The sequence below is a fragment of the Hylobates moloch genome, unplaced genomic scaffold, assembly GCF_009828535.3.
Source record: "Hylobates moloch isolate HMO894 unplaced genomic scaffold, HMol_V3 SCAFFOLD_14, whole genome shotgun sequence".
In the NCBI taxonomy this organism is placed as follows: Eukaryota; Metazoa; Chordata; class Mammalia; order Primates; family Hylobatidae; genus Hylobates; species Hylobates moloch.
Window position 1 is genome coordinate 45,866,310 of NW_026652289.1, and position 18,382 is coordinate 45,884,691.

Here is an 18,382-nt window from a genome sequence, read left to right on the forward strand (position 1 = left end):
AATTAAAACACTGAGATTTATTTATGAAGTAATAATTAACAAAATGTGGAGTTGTCTCAGTACAGTTGAATGGCTAGTTCCCATATAAACTCAATATCTATTCAAGACTGTATTAATGACTTAAAGCTAACTTTAAATCATTCTTTCACCTTTTTCTTCAGCAGTTTAATAGCCACGCAACTGAAAATGTCTGAACAAAGTCCTATAAAGAACCGTTCACTGGCCAGGCACGGTGGTTCATGTCTGTAATCCCAGCACTTTGGGAGGCCGAGACGGGCGGATCACGAGGTCAGGATATCGAGATCATCCTGGCTAACACGGTGAAACCCTGTCTCTACTAAAAAATATACAAAAAATTAGCCGGGTTTGGTGGCGGGCGCCTGTAGTCCCAGCTACTCGGGAGGCTGAGGCAGGAGAATGGTGTGAACCCGGGAAGCGGCTCTTGCAGTGAGCCGATATCGTGCCACTGCACTCCAGCCTGCAGCCTGGGTGACAGAGTGAGACTCCGTCTCAAAAAAAAAAAAGAAGCTTTCACTAAAATATAATATACATCCACGTTTTAACTATACGGCTCAATGATTTTTACACAGTGAAAACACTGCACCGTTTTAAAGTACCTGCATGTACACCATCTCACTTAACTTTCACAGCCATTCTGGAGATAGGCAAGACAGATGGCATTATTTACAGTGCAAAAACTGAAGCCAGGCAAATTAAATGGCTTGTGCAGGATCACTCAGCTAGTAAGAGACATAGCTGCTGGGATTTGAACCCTGGTCTCTGGGCTCTTATTGTCAACTCCTGGTCTCCGTTTTCTATGCTGGAGTAATATGTAAATAGCAGAAAGAATGAGGAAGGAGGGAGGGAAGACAGAGAAACGTTACTAAGTCGCATTTCTGGGCGATAGGGCACTAAAGGGAATCACTCTGCTTGTTTGCTTTCAGTCAAGAAAAATATTTAGATATTCAGCACAATCAGACTTAACATTAAGACCTCTTTCATTAAATTTCATCATATTCTATAAACAGTAATTTGTCCTCAAATATTCCCAGGGTGATGTAGACAGAACAAATAAGACAGAGTTCTTCAGTGTTAGGACAATAGAGGACAAAGAAGATGAAGAATGCACAGTCTTTCTCGTGAGGACTTTGCAATTTGTAGGTGAGACAGTATGCAAATGGCTGCATTTCAAGAGTGATGTAGTGCCAGAAAGGAGAAAGAAATTACCTCGAGAGAATACCATAGAGGCAGCCCTCATGGAGTTGAGGTAGCATGTGAGCTGGGCCTGAAAGGCATTTCATCTGAGAAGGCAGGGAATGGAGGTTCAGGCAACAGGCCCTGAGTGGGTAAAGGCATGGGAATGGGGGTGAGGGTGGGGAAAGAAAGTAAAGGACATTTGTTGCAGAACAGTGACTTGTCAATTTAGCTGGGAAGTTGGGCTGAAGGAAGACCATGCTTTGGTTCCTTTAGCACATCAAATGCTTTGCCTCGCCGCTCCAACTCCCATGGTCGCTATACACACCTTTGTTTATGCAATCTACTTTCTCCCAAGAAGCTACTTGAGGGAACCATGGAATTATATACCTGGCAGTTTGAGAACAAAGGTAAACAAAGGGCAGACACAGCCTGAGGTCATAGAGTGAGCTGGTAATAACATCACAAATTCCTAAAGGGAAGGGTAGTCTGGTTGCAGCTGCAAACGCCTACAGGAAGGAGGTAGGCACCTACTCCAGTTCCAGCACGCTCCATTTAATATATGCTTTTTCTGACCATGGCAGCAGATCTGGGTACCCAGGCGAGTCCTTCCTTGCATCTAGGTTTGAGTTCTCAGTAAGAATCAAATTTCCTGCAAGGAGATTCCTCTCGGGGACCCAAGGGCACCTACAAATCATCAAAGTCATGAGCAAATAGGCTTCCTCCTGTTCCTTATCTTTCATGAAACAGTTGCTAATTCTGTCTCCCTTTAGTAGATAATCTTTTCGGATTAAATTGAGGGCATCTGTACAGATACAAATTTAAATAGCCATGCATGTGAGAGAGATAATCATGATGTACATGTATGTCAGGCAGTGTGCATTTCATTAAAAAAGAGAAACTAGGCCGGGCCAGTGGCTCACGCCTGTAATCCCAGCACTTTGGGAGGCTGAGGCGGGCGGATCACGAGGTCAGGAGTTCGAGACCAGCCTGGCCAATATGGTGAAACCTCGTCTCTACTAAAAAAATACAAAAATTAGCCGGGTGTGGTGGCACAAGCCTGTAGTCCCAGCTACTCGGGAGGCTGAGGCAGAAGAATTGCTTGAACCTAGAAGGCGGAGGTTGCAGTGAGCCAAGATCGTGCCACTGCACTCCAGCCTGGGCAACAGAGTGAGACTTCATCTCAAAACAAAAACCAAAAAAAAAAAACCCCAGAAACTAATATAGAACTTAGAGTTCATTAATGCAGCCCATGATAAAGTAAGTTTTTTTTTCAGCATCCATAAATAAAGTTTTATTAGAATACAGCCATACTTATTCATTTATGTATTTTCTATGGCTGCTTTTATTTTTATAATTTTTTTTAACTTTTAAGTTCGGGGTACACAGGTAAACTTGCGTCACAGGGGTTTGTTTTACAGTTATTTCATCACCCAGGTATTAAACCTAGTTCCCATTAGTTATTTTTCCTGATCCTCTCCCTCCTCCCACCCTCCACCCTCTGATAGGCCCCAGTGTGTCTTGTTCCCCTCTGTTGTGTTCTTGTGTTCTTATCATTTGGCTCTCACTTATAAGTGAGAACATGCTACCACATGGTTTTCTGTTCCTGCATTAGTTTGCTAAGGATAATGACCTCCAGCTCCATCCATGTCCCTGCAAAGGACATTATCTCGTTCTTTTTAATGGCTGCATAGTATTCCATGGTGTGTATGTATTATGGCTGCTTTTATGCTGTAACAGTGAAGTTCAATAGTTGCAACAGGACTACCAAGTATAACACATTTACTCTGTGGCCCTTTGCAAGAAAACTATGGTAACCTTGGTCTAAGAAAGCAGTCAGTTTCAGTCAGGATCCTGTTTGATCCTCGTGACTTTACAGTTAAGTGGTATTAAGAACATTTTGTAGGCCTGGTGTGGTGGCTCATGCCTGTAATCCCAGTACTTTGGGAGGCTGAGGTGGGTGGATCACGAGGTCAGGAGATCGAGATCATCCTGGCTAACATGGTGAAACCCCGTCTCTACTGAAAACACACAAAAAATTAGCCGGGCGTGGTGGCGGGCGCCTGTAGTCCCAGCTACTCGGGAGGCTGAGGCAGGAGAATGGTGTGAACCCAGGAGGCGGAGCTTGCAGTGAGCCGAGATCGCACTGCTGCACTCCAGCCTGGGAGACAGAGCGAGACTCTGTTAAAAAAAAAAAGAAAGAAAGAAAGAAAGAAAGAAAGAACATTTTGCCAAAGAACAGGGTAAATAAATTGTCCAAGGTCACATAGCTAGTAGGTGGAAGAGCCAGCCTATCCCTACAGCCTGTTCTTTTTCCAATATATCCCATTATCTAGTATTTATTGGTTTTGTGGGGGTGTTACCTTTAAAAAAATTTTAGAATCAGGGGTATGTGTGCCTAAGTTTTAATAGAATAGGAAACCAGAACTGAAAGCTTATATCTGTGTTCATAATAACTCTAAGCTTCATGGGCACATTCCCTGCTGTATCCTCAAGGCTTAATGAATGGTTGAATTACTGAATAATTCTTTTTTTTTTTTTTTTTTTTCTCACTCTGTTGCCCAGGTTGGAGTGCAGTGGTACGATCTTGGCTCACTGCAAGCTCCGCCTCCTGGGTTCACGCCATTCTCCTGCCTCAGCCTCCCGAGTAGCTGGGACTACAGGTGCCCACCACCACACCTGGCTAATTTTTTTGTGTTTTTAGTAGAGACGGGGTTTCACTGTGTTAGCCAGGATGGTCTCGATCTCCTGACCTCGTGATCTGCCCGTCTTGGCCTCCCAAAGTGCTGGGATTACAGGCATGAGCCACCGCGCTCAGCAGAATTACTGAATAATTCTAAGTAGTGGAAATGATTCTAAGTAGTAGGAACACATCCTGACTCTTGAGGCTGGTGAGAACTTTTTGGTTAGATTAGAACACATTCCATCATTCCTTTCCCTCCTATTTTCACTCAGTGGTTCACAGGCTTTCCATGATAAAACTAGTGTTTTTGGAACATAAAAAAGCATGTGCTGGCTGGGTGGAGTGGCTTATGCCTGTAACCTCAGCACATTGGGAGGCCAAGGTGGGAGAATTGCTTGAGCTCAGGAGTTCAAGACCAGCTTGGGCAACGTAGCAAGACCTTGTCTCTACAAAAAATTTGAAAATTAGCAGGGCATGGTGGCACATCCCTATGGTCCCAGTTTTTCAGGAGGCTGAGGTGAGAGGATTGCTTCAGCCTGGGAGGTTGAGGCTGTAATGAGCCGTAATTATGCCACTGCATTCCAGCCTGGGGGACAGAGTGAGATCCCGTCAAAACAAAAGAAAAAGAAAAAGAAAAAGCATGTACACCACACAGACAGGCATTCACACACTCTGTCACATAAGTGTTTCCAACACTGGAGAGGTTGGAGTCACTGCTTAGTGGTGGTTTACATAGGATTTTTTTTTTTTTTTTGAGACGAAGTCTTGCTCTTATCCCCCAGGCTGGAGTGCGATGGTGCAATCTGGGCTCACTGCAGCCTCCGCCTCCTGAGTTCAAGCAATTCTCCTGCCTCAGCCCCCCTGAGTAGCTGGGATTACAGGCGCCCGCCACCACGCCCAGCTAATTTTTGTATTTTTAGTAGAGACGGGGTTTCACCACATTGGCCAGGCTGGTCTCAAACCCCTGACCTCAGGTGATCCGTCCGCCTCAGCCTCCCAAAGTGCTGGGATTATAGGTGTGAGCCACCGTGCCCGGCCTACATAGGATTCTCGACTGCCCAGCAGAGATGTCTGATTGGGATTCCTGAACACAGTCAGACAGCCTGACCTGCATGGTGACAAAAGCTGACTGCTCACTCACGAGAGCCAGCAGCTCTTCTGGGTTCCACTCAGGGGCATACAGGATCAAGGCCCTAATTCATGACCCATAGGAGCCGATTCCTCACATTAGTCTCTCCAGACCCAAGAAGATGCCCCCCGCCCCCAAACTCAATTTAAAAATAGTCCAAAAAATACACTTCTCATTAGATTTATTTTTCTTTCACATCATCCTGCAATTTTAGTTCATGCACACAGCACAGCATAATTAAAACCAAACTCAGGCCTTGCCTGAAAGTCAGCCCCGTTGCTCTGAGTCATCATCCCCCAGCTCAGCTAACAGACCTTCATCTGGTGAGGGGTCCACCGGGGAGGGTTGAGGCAGGAAGGCAGGAGGAAGTGTGGGTCTGGCTGGAGCCTCACAATCAAAGCCTCTGTTCAGTCGTACCTTCCCCTCTTCCCTCCTCCACCGTCCTCTTCTCTGGTTGGGACTCTCTTAAAGCAATCATGTCTTCTATGAAAGGCAAGGCCTGTTGGGACATGAAGCAGCCATGGAAGGTCCTCCAGGCAAGACTTCCCATAGAAAGTTTGGCCAAATTCATAAATTAAGTTGAAAATTCGATCCTGTTTGCTGCCAAGTGGGGCTAATTAATTTCTGTAGAGACTGATGAACAGGAAGCACACTATTCACATTATTTCATCAACAATTAATTCACTAAGCTCAGATTCATTAGTTTCCTGGCATTCGCCATCCTAAACAGTGTTGGGAAGGCATTTGTGGAGGGAGCCCGGCTATTTTAAGCCTCCTGGAGAACACCCTCGGCTCAGCTGCCTCCTTGCAGGTGACTTCACCCTCCCCTGGAGAGGAATCATTAGGGATTGTTTTGCAGCCCCAGGAGGCAGGCCTGGGTGGTGCCCCATTCCTGCTTGGGACGTTCTGGAACTTTGTGGCCTCCCTGGCAGGAAGAAGCCACGCTCTGGGCCCCACATTAATTGATACTTTACTAATGAGCTTCATAAATGCCCCAGGGCACTCCTAAGGACAGGAAACTGGAAGGAATGGAGCTCCAGCTCAGTCTCCCCCAACCCCTCCTACCCTCAGATTTCCTTCAGACCAGAGGCCCTATATTCTAGGGCACAAGGTCCACAGGTGAGAGCTGTTCAATGGTCAGTCAGCAGGCACCTGATACAATTATGGGTGCAGTCAGGGAAGGCTTCCTGGAAGAACAATATAAATGTTTCACAAGAGCAGGGACTCTCTTTTGTTACAGTTGTATACCCAGCTCCTAGCACAGGTCCTGGCACAAAGTAGGTGGTCAACAAATGTGAGAGACAGGAAGAGAGAGGGAGAGAAGGAAGAAACGAAGATGGTCAGAAGGAAATGAAAGGTAATAACTAAGCTGAAAACAGATGAGTATGAGCTACACCCAGATAGGGGAAATGGGGTGGAGGTGGCAGTTAGAGCCATGCTGTGCAGTTGTATAAGTTGTACACTGCACATCTCTGAGGGCACCATATACATTTAAGTAAATAGATCTAGAATTATGCAGCATGAAACTTGCACAGCTGTACATAGCAGTCCTAGTAACAGGGCAACAAAGAGAGCATTTCAGGCTGAGACCACAGCATGTGTAAAGCTTAGAAGTAAACAAGAAAAAGGAGAAGCATTGAATAACTAGAAGAAGCTCAGATTAGCTAGAAATCCTGAGGGTGGAAACTGTATTTTCTATATCTCTGTGTCTTCCATGTGGTACCTCCCACAGGTTAGGGATGGTCCCTGAATCCAAGTGAACCTTGGGTGTTTTGCTAGTACAAAGGGAGCCCAGGCCTCCATGCTGATATGCAGCCCCATGCTGATATGCAGCCCCATGCCATGCCCAGCCCCATCAGGGAGGTGCTCACTCTATCATGGGAGACGGACATCACTTCCAGCATTGTGCAATGGCCCTGGGGGGAGAAAGAGAACTTCCAATGGTGCCACATTTTCCTGTTTCCTCTTAGAATGGTGATTTAGGTAACTGTGAGTTTTTATGCAGTCCTATCTTAGCATGTCAGAATTATACAGGCCATGAAAATCATTTTGACCATTACGTATTTTACTATTGAAGAGAATGTGGCCCATAGAGGGAAAGAAAGTCACCTAATGCCACCCACCTAGTTAGCAAAGGAATCAGGGCCCCAAGCTTATCCTTTGGATATTCCTGCACATCAAACGGCCTCAGCAAACATTTCTGTATTCCAGTGCCTGCCTCCCCATGTTGGTGCATGGTCTGCCTGAAAGTGGGCAAGGTATGGTAAGGGGTCAGGCTCAGCCAAATTCATAAATTAAGTTGAATTTGGCACGAAAGGAAAGGAAGATGCTCAACTTCCTGAGAAAGTAGCAAAGACCTTCTATACCGTCAGTTTCTCTTCTGTCATATCACACAAATGGGTTCTATCTAGTCTAAGCCCAGAGGTGCTGACTGTCCTTAAGCTCTAAGTGACACTGTGTGGCTCCACCCTCGTTATGTGGCCCCTTAGTATCTTCTCCAGCATGCCTCTTGACTTGAAAGGGCAAATGCTATGCAGACGGGCATCACAGGAAAAAATAAGGTAAAACAGTTTGGAGAAAGCCACGTCCAGCCTCCACACCCTCCAAAGAAGGCGTACATGTCTTCTGCCCGCAAACCTGGATGGGCAGACTCACAGCATACACACAGCTCTGTGAAAATGGCCATCCTCATTCAGGCTGAGGAGCCATAAGCAGCCCTTGCAAGCACTCACTTTCCCAAGCAAGCTGCAGGCTTGTACCAGAGGTGCTCAGGTTGGTTCACCTGGCCTGGCTCCACCCTCGTGAAAGTGGAAAGGCCAAGGAGAAGCCCGACCGGGAGATTCTGGCTCTCTTTCTTGGCAGTGGCCATACACTTGCCATGCTCTCTGTTCATGAATTTCCTTTTTTGTCTGGGCATAGTAAACTATTGTGGCTAAGGCAAGCCTTGGCCCACGGGGCAGGCAAGTCAGAGCCCTTGGCAGCAGCCTCCCTCAGAAGCCCTGACTTGCTTGGACCCTGCATCACCAAGGAGTAACGACTCACACTTCATCTCCTGTGCTCTTTTCCCCAGGAGGGTTTTGCTCATTACTGCTTCTTCCTTTCCCCTAGGTGTTGCCAGAAATGGGATGTTACTGAGTCTCCAGTATTTGAAACGTTTTGCAAAAAATGTTACATTTCTCGCTCCCTCACAACTGCAAACAGGAAGACAAGCTGTGTTTCAAAGTTGAATGAACGAAAAATGGTAGACTCAGTTTTTAGGGTGACATGGCCCTTCCTCCCAGTCTAAATGAAATGATAGGAGATAACATAAAAATAAGGTAAGTCTGGATTGGTACTGGTAGCTGGGTAAGGGTGCCCAGCAAATATCAGAACATTTCAAGGAAATTCTGTTAGGTTGAAAATAAATGGTACAAAATGAAAGGAGGATGCCCACATTCAACTTGTAACTCAGCTTCCTGAGAAAGTAACAAAGGCCCATTCTCTGAGTTTCTCTTCTATCAAGTAACATAAATGGGTTCTATCAAACTTTAGGTTTTAAGTATAGTGATTTTTTTTGTTTAGGGGGCAGGAGGACTCTTAGATGGATTTACCTTTCTTCTTAAAAAGAAAAGTTCAAGCCGGGCGCTGTGGCTCACGCCTGTAATACCAGCACTTTGGGAGGCCAAGGTGGGCGGATCACGAGGTCAGGAGCTCGAGACCATCCTGGCAACACGGTGAAACCCCGTCTCTACCAAAAGACTACAAAAAATTAGCCGGGCGTGGTGGCGGGCGCCTGTAGTCTCAGCTACTCGGGAGGCTGAGCCAGGAGAATGGCGTGAACCCGGGAGGCGGAGCTTGTAGTGAGCTGGGCGCCACTACACTCCAGCCTGGGCGGCAGAGCAAGACTCCGTCTCAAAAAAAAAAAAAAAGTTCAATACTTTGCATTTTCTGCAGGGCCCTTGCCTCCGTCACCCTCAGCCATATGCACTGGGTGGATTTCCTTCCACCCCTCAGCTCCCGGGGTGGGCAGTGGTTGTCTTCAGCTCCCTTTTCACTACGGGATTTAAAGCTGAGCTGCAGCAGCTGCCTTCTGACCCCGAGGGGAGATACTGTCTGAGAACAGTCAACACATGGGAAGAACAGAGCTGTGCTGAGTAGTAATAATATCGTTTGACCCCCACATTAAGTTGCGCCTGACACTTAACCCTAGCCCAGGACTATCCAGTCACATGAGCCAGCAAATTCCCTCTTTGCTTAATCCAACTTGAGCTGGGTTTTCTATCACTTGTAACCAAAAGAGTTCCAACTGCTTTGGTTAGGCAGAGTACATCAATAATGCAGTCTAAAGGTAATCTTACTTTTCTGCGAATCTGCAGGTGTTGGATATTGATATGATTCAGCTTTGTGTCCCCATCCAAATCTCATCTTGAATTGTAATCCCATAATCCCCCACATGTCATGGGTGGGACCCTGTGGGAGGTAATTGAATCATGGAGGCAGTTTCCCTGATGCTGTTCTCATGATAGTAACCAAGTTCTCATGATAGTAACCGAGTTCTCACGAGATCAATGGTTTTATAAGGGGCTTCCCCCTTCATTCTGCTCTCATTCTCTCTCCTGCTGTCCTGTGAAGAGGTGCATTCTGCCATGACTGAAAGTTTCCTGAGGCCTCCCCAGCCATGCAGAACTGTGAGTCAATTAAACCTCTTTTCTTTACAAATAACCTGGGTTTGTCTCGGGCCTGTCCTTATAGCAGCTTATAGCAGCATGAGAACAAACTAATACAAATATAACATTAATATTAACAACTGTGCTCACACTAACATTCTATCTTCACAAGATACTTTTTAAGAACAACCAACAGAAGGGAAATCAATGAGCTGTACATAAATGGCACCTACGTAAACAGAACTTCTTCATTCATGTGTGCTTTTAGTATTTTAATTTTCCCGAGAGCTGCCTTCATAACCAGGCTACTGACCCTCAGGGCCTTAAAAACCAAAGGAAATAGGAGGCTGAAGGGATCGAAGGTGACATGAAGTGTTCCCCTGCCCCACTGCCAAGCCCACCCAATCTGAAGATGAACCTTTTAGTTTCCAAATGGGCAGAAATACTCCATCTCCCATAAGACGTTCTATGGCTATGTTAAGGAGAAAGAGGAAAAAAATTGAGAAAACTTCTCTTGCTCATTTGACAACATTCTTCCACTCTCTCATTGTGCACAGCCACAGCCTCCTTCCAGTTCCTGAGATTTGCTATGCTTTTTCCTTCACATCTGTTTACCTTCATAGCACCACCTACCACCGTAGGTCATAAAATGCTTGCCGATACGTTTATTTGTGGAATGTCAGACTCCTTTCTCAGCTGTAGGGTCTGCAAGGCAGCAGCCAGGTTGGTTTTGGCCCTTACTCTATACTCAGAGGGTGGCCTAACACCAAATAAGTACTTATTGAATAAACGAATGAATGAAGGTATGAATGAGTGCTTGTAACTTTCCTGGGTTAAGAGGGATGAAAGAGTGTGTTTCGTCATACACAATTTTTGTCTGCGATGATTCTTTCTTCTAAAGTGTTTTATTTAATAAAAGGTTGATATTTTGTCAATTGATTCTGATCCTAGTTTTTTTGCTTTTTTTTTTTTAGAGTAAGGGGAGGAGGGGGAGACCAGTGGAGGAAGGAAGAGGGGACTTGGTACTACCTAGAAACTGGTTCTGTGCATTTATCTTTCTTTGGATGCAGGAGTGGGCTGCTTAGAGGAAGAAATGAAAGCTGTGTTGATTCTACTTCTGGAAGGGAATTTAAAAGCTGCTGCCAGGAGTCATGAGGCAGTGGATTCTGGTTGATGGTCGAAATTCTGATTTGGGGTATGAGCATGAATATATCTATCTTGCTTAGAATGTTCCAGTTTTACCATTACCTGGAGACCATGGAGAACTACAAGGGGAGTGGAATGTGAAGCAAAAAAAAAAAAGACTCTTTTTTTTGTTTTAAATTCTTGGTAGATTCATCTTCAACAAAAGGGGCACAGTTAAGTCAATGATGCCTCATCCATTGAGAGAATATTATACATCCATTAAAATAATTTATATTATTATGAAACAAGCTTATGCTATGGTATGAAGTGCAGAATCTAAAATGAAATAAAACCAGAAAGACTCAGGACCCAAAGTTGTTGCTACAGAATATTAATAACTGGTTGATAAGCCTGGGGCCTGGCTTACCTCTGCAGCACCATCTCTTATCACTCCTCCTCCTGGAGGCCCCTGCCCTCTGCCCTCCAGTCACCCCAAAGCCACGTTTCACTCACACCTTCCCCCCATTGCCACCCTTCACATCTCCTGGACAACTTCCCTTGATTCTTTAGGTATCAATTTAAATGTCCCTCCCTCAATTTAAAACCCTTCCCTAAACCCAGAGTCCATGGAAGTGCCCTGAGGTCTCAACTTAAATGTCTCTCCCTCTGGAAACCATTTCCTAAACCCAGAGTCCATGGAAGTGCCCCGAGGTCAAGTCCGTCCTACTTACTTTTTGTACTTCCAGGTCATCACACTTAACACAAGGTCTCTAAGCGGTGAGCTCTGAGAGGAGAATGCAGTCATTCATTGCAGTGTCACTAGCACAGTGCCTCAGTAAGTAAGAATATAGACCTGAAGGAAATAGGCCAGAATGTTGCCAGTAGTTGCCTCTAAGGGGGCAACTCATGCAGATTTTTATTCCCTTTTTTCAAGTTTCTGTATTTTCCAAGATTTCCACAATAATCATGAATTACATCATATTGTTATGATAGCAAATAACAATAACACTTTAATTATAAAATATCTGGAGAAGGCATGTAGGCAACATTAAACATATTTTCTATTTTAACACAACAGTGGGGTTTCACTTGCACTTTTTAGGTCTTTATCTGGGGCAAAACATACAAATGCATCTGAATTACAAACCCATGAGAGAGTGTGGTGAGACCAGCGGGCCGTGCAGGGCTGTGTCATGACATTATGCCAGTGAGCTGCATATACCAGGGAACTTCACCTTGTTAGGGACCAGGCTTTTCATCTCTCTATTTTCAGCAACTCTCCCAGGGCTGGAGCAGAGAAGGTGCCTACTTAGTAAATGTTTGCTGAATTCCTTGATAGCAGTTTTAGAGAAGAAGCTAACTTAAATTGATGCACAGAAAAGTGGAATGTATTTTGTGCCATTATTCTGGAAATTTAGAGATGTACAGTAGGAAAAATTTCCCTCTGCCTCGTAATAGCACAATTGGAAGGTGTATATGTGTAGTTATACTCCATTTATCTAGAGATATGGTTTAAAGTGACCTCAATTTTCCAGACTATGACTGAAAGCAAAAATAAGCCAAATAAATAAATAGGAGCGAGAGAAACAAACAAACAAAAAAAGCCTGTGAGCATCCTAACAAGTTCACAACGGCTGTCAAGTTCATGACCTGGAAACCTCCAAGAGCTTCACACAGCCTCCCTCAGAACATGTTTACAGGTACCTTGGACACAATTCTAACAAGCAAAGCCTTGATCCTAACAAGGGTCCCATGTCATCACATACTAGGGGCATTTTCCAAAGGAGCGCGATACCTTCCACGGTGTAAAGGCACTGGGACTTTAGTGACGGCACAAGGTAAGCAACAAACATCAAAACTAGAACAGGCCTTTAAATAACTTCTAGTGAAGTACACCCCCTCCTTTTACAGATGAAGAAGCACAATTAGCAAGGTTAATGGCCCCAAATCACACAGCAATAAGGATGAAACTGTGACATACAATAAACACACAAGTAAACAAAAACCTCCCAGGCCCCTGACTCCCTGTATCAAAGCAACTGTAGTCAAGGGTCATCATGACCAAATGAAAGGAAGGCAGAGGAGTAAGTGCTATATTTTAGAATGATTCCCAGCAAACATTCTTTTACAATGTTTAATTGGTTCTTAAGAATGATTATCCTCAGTTATCTGAAATACTGACTTCTGGCAAAGTTCCACTGCCCGATATTGCTGGACAGAAAAATAACTCCTTTATATATATTTCCGCCTATTGTTGCAAAATGGACTCAGTACTCTAGCTGGCTACCAGCTACACACACACACAGACACACACACTTTTCATATCATCCCATTGAGCAGACAGCGTGCTTTGTGAAGGCAGGCAGACTTGTTCATTTCTGTACAGTGCCTGGGGCAGCAGTTTTTCTGGATGAATAAATAAATGAACAAATGAATGAACCTCAAGATTCAGTAGTCAAGCTGTCCTGTTTAACTTTCAACGCAGCACGCCCATGTCTTGAGGCCAATTGTTAAAATCCATATGGTAGATGCATTTGGTATGACAGGAAGTAATTAAAACAAACCGTAAGCATTGAGGGAACGGTTGTCAACGCTTATTTTGATAACCAACAAACAATGTGGAAACTGCATTTTTCCCTGTAAATAGGGGCATGCTGAAAGGTGGAAATGCAAAAAAAAAAAAAAAAGAAAAGAAAAACTTCAACACACTATGTAAATCCTAGGCGGGAAGAAAGAAATCACACAAAGCATTAATCTTTTACTTTTTTTAATGCAAGATTTACACACATGTAGTTTTGTGTTTCTTTGCTAACCCCTTTTCCTCCACGGATAACTGTTAAAATCATTCTCCCACTTAGTTCCCTTATTTAGTACCTCCTTAAAATTCAAGCTATTACTTCTTTTAAGGAGCAAAATTTGCAGATATTATCCTACTCATCTGCATCTTCTCCGAGACTATAAATTATCAGGATGAACCTCATGTCTAGACACCCGCAGGTGTCATTTGAATCCCTGATTTAAGCTGTTTACACCCCACGTTGTTTTATTTATCCTTCAACATCAGGTCTCTGTTTAATTAAAATTTACTTTGGTCCTCCTGGCGCTCGCCCGCACTATCCCCATAGCAGCACAGAAGTGGTTTTGCTCTTATTAATTCCACTTTTGCCTCTGTCTGCTCTAACCCAAGAACGCTCTGCCCGCCCAGATCCCCAGCTTGAGTGTTGGAGTCAAAAACCACAGGCGAGGGCCAAGGATGCCTCCCGTTTACAAGCTGTTCTGCAGGCTAACGCTGATCTTCCCCAGACGCTAAATCATAATCTTCGTGTTTTTCGTATTTCACATTCTAGCCACAATTTCAACATCCCATCCCCGTGACATTAGGGAATGATAAATCAGCAGGCGGGACAGCTCCCCTGTACAGACTGGTACGGGCGGACCGGGCTCTGCCAACGCCCTCGCTCCTGCCAGATGTCGGCGCCCTCGGGGTTAACCCTTTCCGGCAGCGCAGCCTTCCCCTGCGTCCGGTCGCTTCCCCAGGCAGCTGTTTTAAAAACGTCCGCCTCCCAGGTTCGAGAGCGAAACTCCGTCTCAAAAAAAAAAAAGAAAGTTCGATAGCTTTTATTTCTTTTCAAACTTTCCTCCTTTTTTCCCCCTTCTCCCTCCTTTCCTTGCCTTGCCAGACCTCAAGAGTACTTGAAAGCAAATAAAAATGGTATCAAACCACCGGCAATGGGAATATATACTTCTCTTAAATAAGTGAGTCTGCCTTAAAACCATTTTGCTCCTTCCTCTTCACCGGATATTACTAGAAAAGGACGAGGGTGAAAGAACTTATTTTAAGGTGGAGAAATATTTAGTGCTAATTTTTTAGTTATTCGCTATTTTTAAGTAGCTTTATTGAGGTATAATTTACATATCAATGAATGCATCTATTTTACCAGTACAATTATATAGTTTTTGAATATATTTATAGAATTGCGTCACAATAGGAATAATCTAATTTTAGAACATTTCTATCCCCTCCCCCCACCAAAAACCCGCAGTGTCCATTTGCAGTTATTTCTCTCTCCCACCCCAGGTGACCGCTAATTTACCTTCTGTCTCTATAGATATGACTTTTCTGGGCATTTTATACAAATGGAATCATACAATAGGTAGTCTTTTGTGTCTGGCTTCTTTCACTTAGCCTAATGTCTTTGAAGTTCAGTGCTAATGGCTTTTATTGTATGGCAAAGCCCCTTAGAATGGCCAAACTGTCCCAGAAGACTACATAATCTAACTGCACTAAGTGTGCTCTCATAGTACACACTGCATAGACATGTGCCCTAAAATAGGGTGAGAACTTCGATTAGGGTCAAATTCTGAGGTGTGTGTCTGGGGCTGGCGGGGGGTGGCGGGTCTGTCAAAGGCCATATGCAAATACAAAGCATCTCAATTAGTAGTTGTATTGGTTTCGTTTTAGAGACAGAAATCCAAAACATTCAATTTACTTGTTATTAAAATGGCACATGAAAGCCACGTAGCTTTCAGAATACAAGGGCTTTTAAGCTATCTCCTTTTCATATTATCTAATAACATTCCATATGTTAAAACTAAATACAGGCCGGGCGCGGTGGCTTACGCCTGTAATCCCAGCACTTTGGGAAGCCGAGGCGGGTGGATCACGACGTCAGGAGATCGAGACCACGGTGAAACCCCGTCTCTACTAAAAATACAAAAAATTAGTCGGGCGCGGTGGCGGGCACCTGTAGTCCCAGCTACTCCGGAGGCTGAGGCAGGAGAATGGCGTGAACCCGGGAGGTGGAGCTTGTAGTGAGCCAAGATCGCGCCACTGCACTCCAGCCTGGGCGACAGAGGGAGACTCCATCTCAAAACAAACAAACAAACAAACAAAAAAAACAACTAAATACAGTTGACCCTTGAACAACTTGTGGGTTAGAGACACCTACTCCCATGCAGTTGAAAATTCAGGTTTAATCTTTGACTTTGCCAAAACTTAACTACTGTTGACCTGAAGCCTCATAACAGAAACAGTGGATTAACACATATGATGTGTGTTATATGTATCATATACCATATTTTTACAATAAAGTAAGCTAGAGAAAATGAAATGTTATTAAGAAAATAATAAGGAAGAGAAAATATATTTACTGTTCATTAAGTGGAAGTGGATCATCATAAAGGCAGGCCTTCATCCTCACCATCTTCACGTTGAGTAGGCTGAGGAGGAGGAGGAAGAGAAGGGGTTGGCCTTGCTGTCTCAGGGGTGGCAGAGGCAGGAGAAAATCTGCCTATAAGTGGACATGTTGTTCAAGGGTCGACTATATACATTTCAGTGTTTTACATACTAAAATGATATGGTCATGTTGAAAGTGTTTTTATATTAACTACTATATAATTAATATATAGTTATATAATTAGCTATATAGTTATATAACCAATTTTTAAATTAACTAATATTATATATCATTAAGGGAGAGCAAAAGAGAAACTGAAAGAATAGGAGGTCAAAGGCAAGCAAAAGGAAGAGAGATTTGTGAGGTGAGAGGGGAGAAGCATGAAAGAGAGTAATCTGCCTGCCCCTGCTCCAGTTCTGTTCTCAGCAGGCAGTGATAGCTTTGCAGCTTTTGGCTGCTCTTTCAAACTTCCATCACAGAATGTTCAAAACAGTGCCCTGATTGGGACCTCTTCTCTTAACTGAGGGTGACACCTATAGCGGTGGTTCTCAGCCCTGGTTGCACATTACAATCACCTGGGGAGCTCTGAAACCATACCCATGCCCTGGCTCAATCCTAAATCAAGTGCATTACAGTGGGACCCGGGCACAAGTACGTTTGAAAAGCCTCTCCAGGGGATTCTAATGTGCAGGCCCGGGCTGGGAACCAGTGGGCTAGATAGAGCAGTGCTTATCAAACTTTTACACACATAACGATCACCTGGAGATCTTGTTAAACTGTAGATTCTGAGTCAACAGGTCTGAAGGTGGGGGCCTGAGAGTGTGCTTTTATAATAAGTTCCCGGAAATGCTGATGCTGCTGGCCCCTGGAACACATTTTAAAAGGTGAGGAGCTAGAGGAAATCCAGGTTCTTTTTTTTTTTTTTTTTGGCATGGCATGGAGTATTCCATCATCTACTTCTCTTGGTTCTTAAAGTGGGGGCCCCAAACCAGCAGTATTAGTATCACCTGAGAACTTGTTAGAAATGCAAATCCTCAGGCCCTACCCCAGATTTATTAAACCAGAAACTCTGGGGGGCAGGGCCCAGCAATTTGTGTTTTAACAAGTCCTGCAGGTGATGTTGATGGACATTTAAGTTTGAGAGCCACTTATCTACTTTTTTTTCCTAAGCATGCTATGCCTCTATATATGTATTCCTTCTAGCTGGCATCCCTTCGTCTTACTGTCTACTCCTCCATCCAAAGCTCTCACCAAACTGAGATTTCCATTCTGCAAAACTTGCCTTTTCTCTGACGCCTTCTATCTAGTCGTATGCTGGTGTTTCGTAATTGGCCTTCCTAGACCTCTGATGCATAGCATTTGCTGATTTCTGTGGTGTAAATACTCCCACCATGGCCACCTTCAAGCCATGAATGTGAAGATGCTAAAAGCAGACTTGGGAAGAGATGCACACTCACTGCAGAGATGGGCTCTGGCTAGCTGGTTCCAGCAGACAACTGTTCCGCTAGAGTTATCCCACTGTCTTACATATTCGGCTGTATGTCTGTCTTCCGGCTAGATGGTGCATTCCTTAAGGTTAGTTCCATGTCATTTCTCTCTGCCCTCCACCGTCTCTAGAATGGGGCCAATACATAGGTGTTTCATATCTCTTTATTGAATTGAACCCAGTCTCCATTATGACATCATGAACTCACACATACACAACTGAACTTTTCAAAATGAAAATTGTTCAGTCATGAGATGAATGTTTTAGCTTTAAAAAATTAAAATTTTGATTGAGCATTATAAAATTTACCATCTATATTTTATTTCCAGGATTTGGACATGTCAACGTTAATTCTGATGGTGTCCATTGGAGACCTTAAGAATGAGAAGCACTGCCTTTGTTCAGTTTAAAGGTATGCGTGGAGGCCGGGCGTGATGGCTCATTCCTGTAATCCTAGCACTTTGGGAGGCCAAGGCAGGCAGATTGCCTGAGCTCAGGAGTTCGAGACCAGCCTGACCAACATGGTGAAACCCCATCTGTACTAAAAATACAAAAATTAGCTGGGCGTGGTGGTACATGCCTGTAATCCCAGCTACTCAGGAGGCTGAGGTAGAAGAATCACTTGAATCTGGGAGGCAAAGGTTGCAGTGAGCCGAGATCGTGCCACTGCACTCCAGCCTGGGCAAAAGAGAGAGGCTGTCTCAAAAAACAAAAAAGGATGCGTGGAAGTAGAAGGCTCTAAATGATGGCCTCACATGGGGGAGCTCACATGCGGGAGGGCACTGGGACCCCAGGGAGGTGCTCCTAGCTCTGCCACTGACCTAGGCTCACTGTTGCCCCATCCCACACTCTCATCTGTAAAGGAGGACCCTGCAATTGATTGCTAGCTCTGATGATCTGTTCTATCTCTGGTTATTAAACTTGAATTTAGGACTTCAAATT

At 44.3% G+C, this 18,382-nt stretch overlaps 1 protein-coding gene across 3 annotated transcripts in view; it reads right to left on the reverse strand.

Annotated features, from left to right (window-relative positions):
• The window catches only part of BNC1 (basonuclin zinc finger protein 1), a 126,367-nt gene extending 108,806 nt beyond the window's left edge, over positions 1-17,561 (reverse strand). The window contains exons 1-2 of one of the 3 annotated variants that reach the window (XR_009209562.1): positions 17,233-17,561; positions 15,929-16,064 (exon numbers count right to left, since the gene is read on the reverse strand). The gene's annotated coding sequence lies outside the window, so the exon portion shown is untranslated. The other 2 variants (XM_058427176.1, XM_058427177.1) reach the window with 2 other exon arrangements.
• Positions 17,562-18,382: the final 821 nt, after the last annotated feature.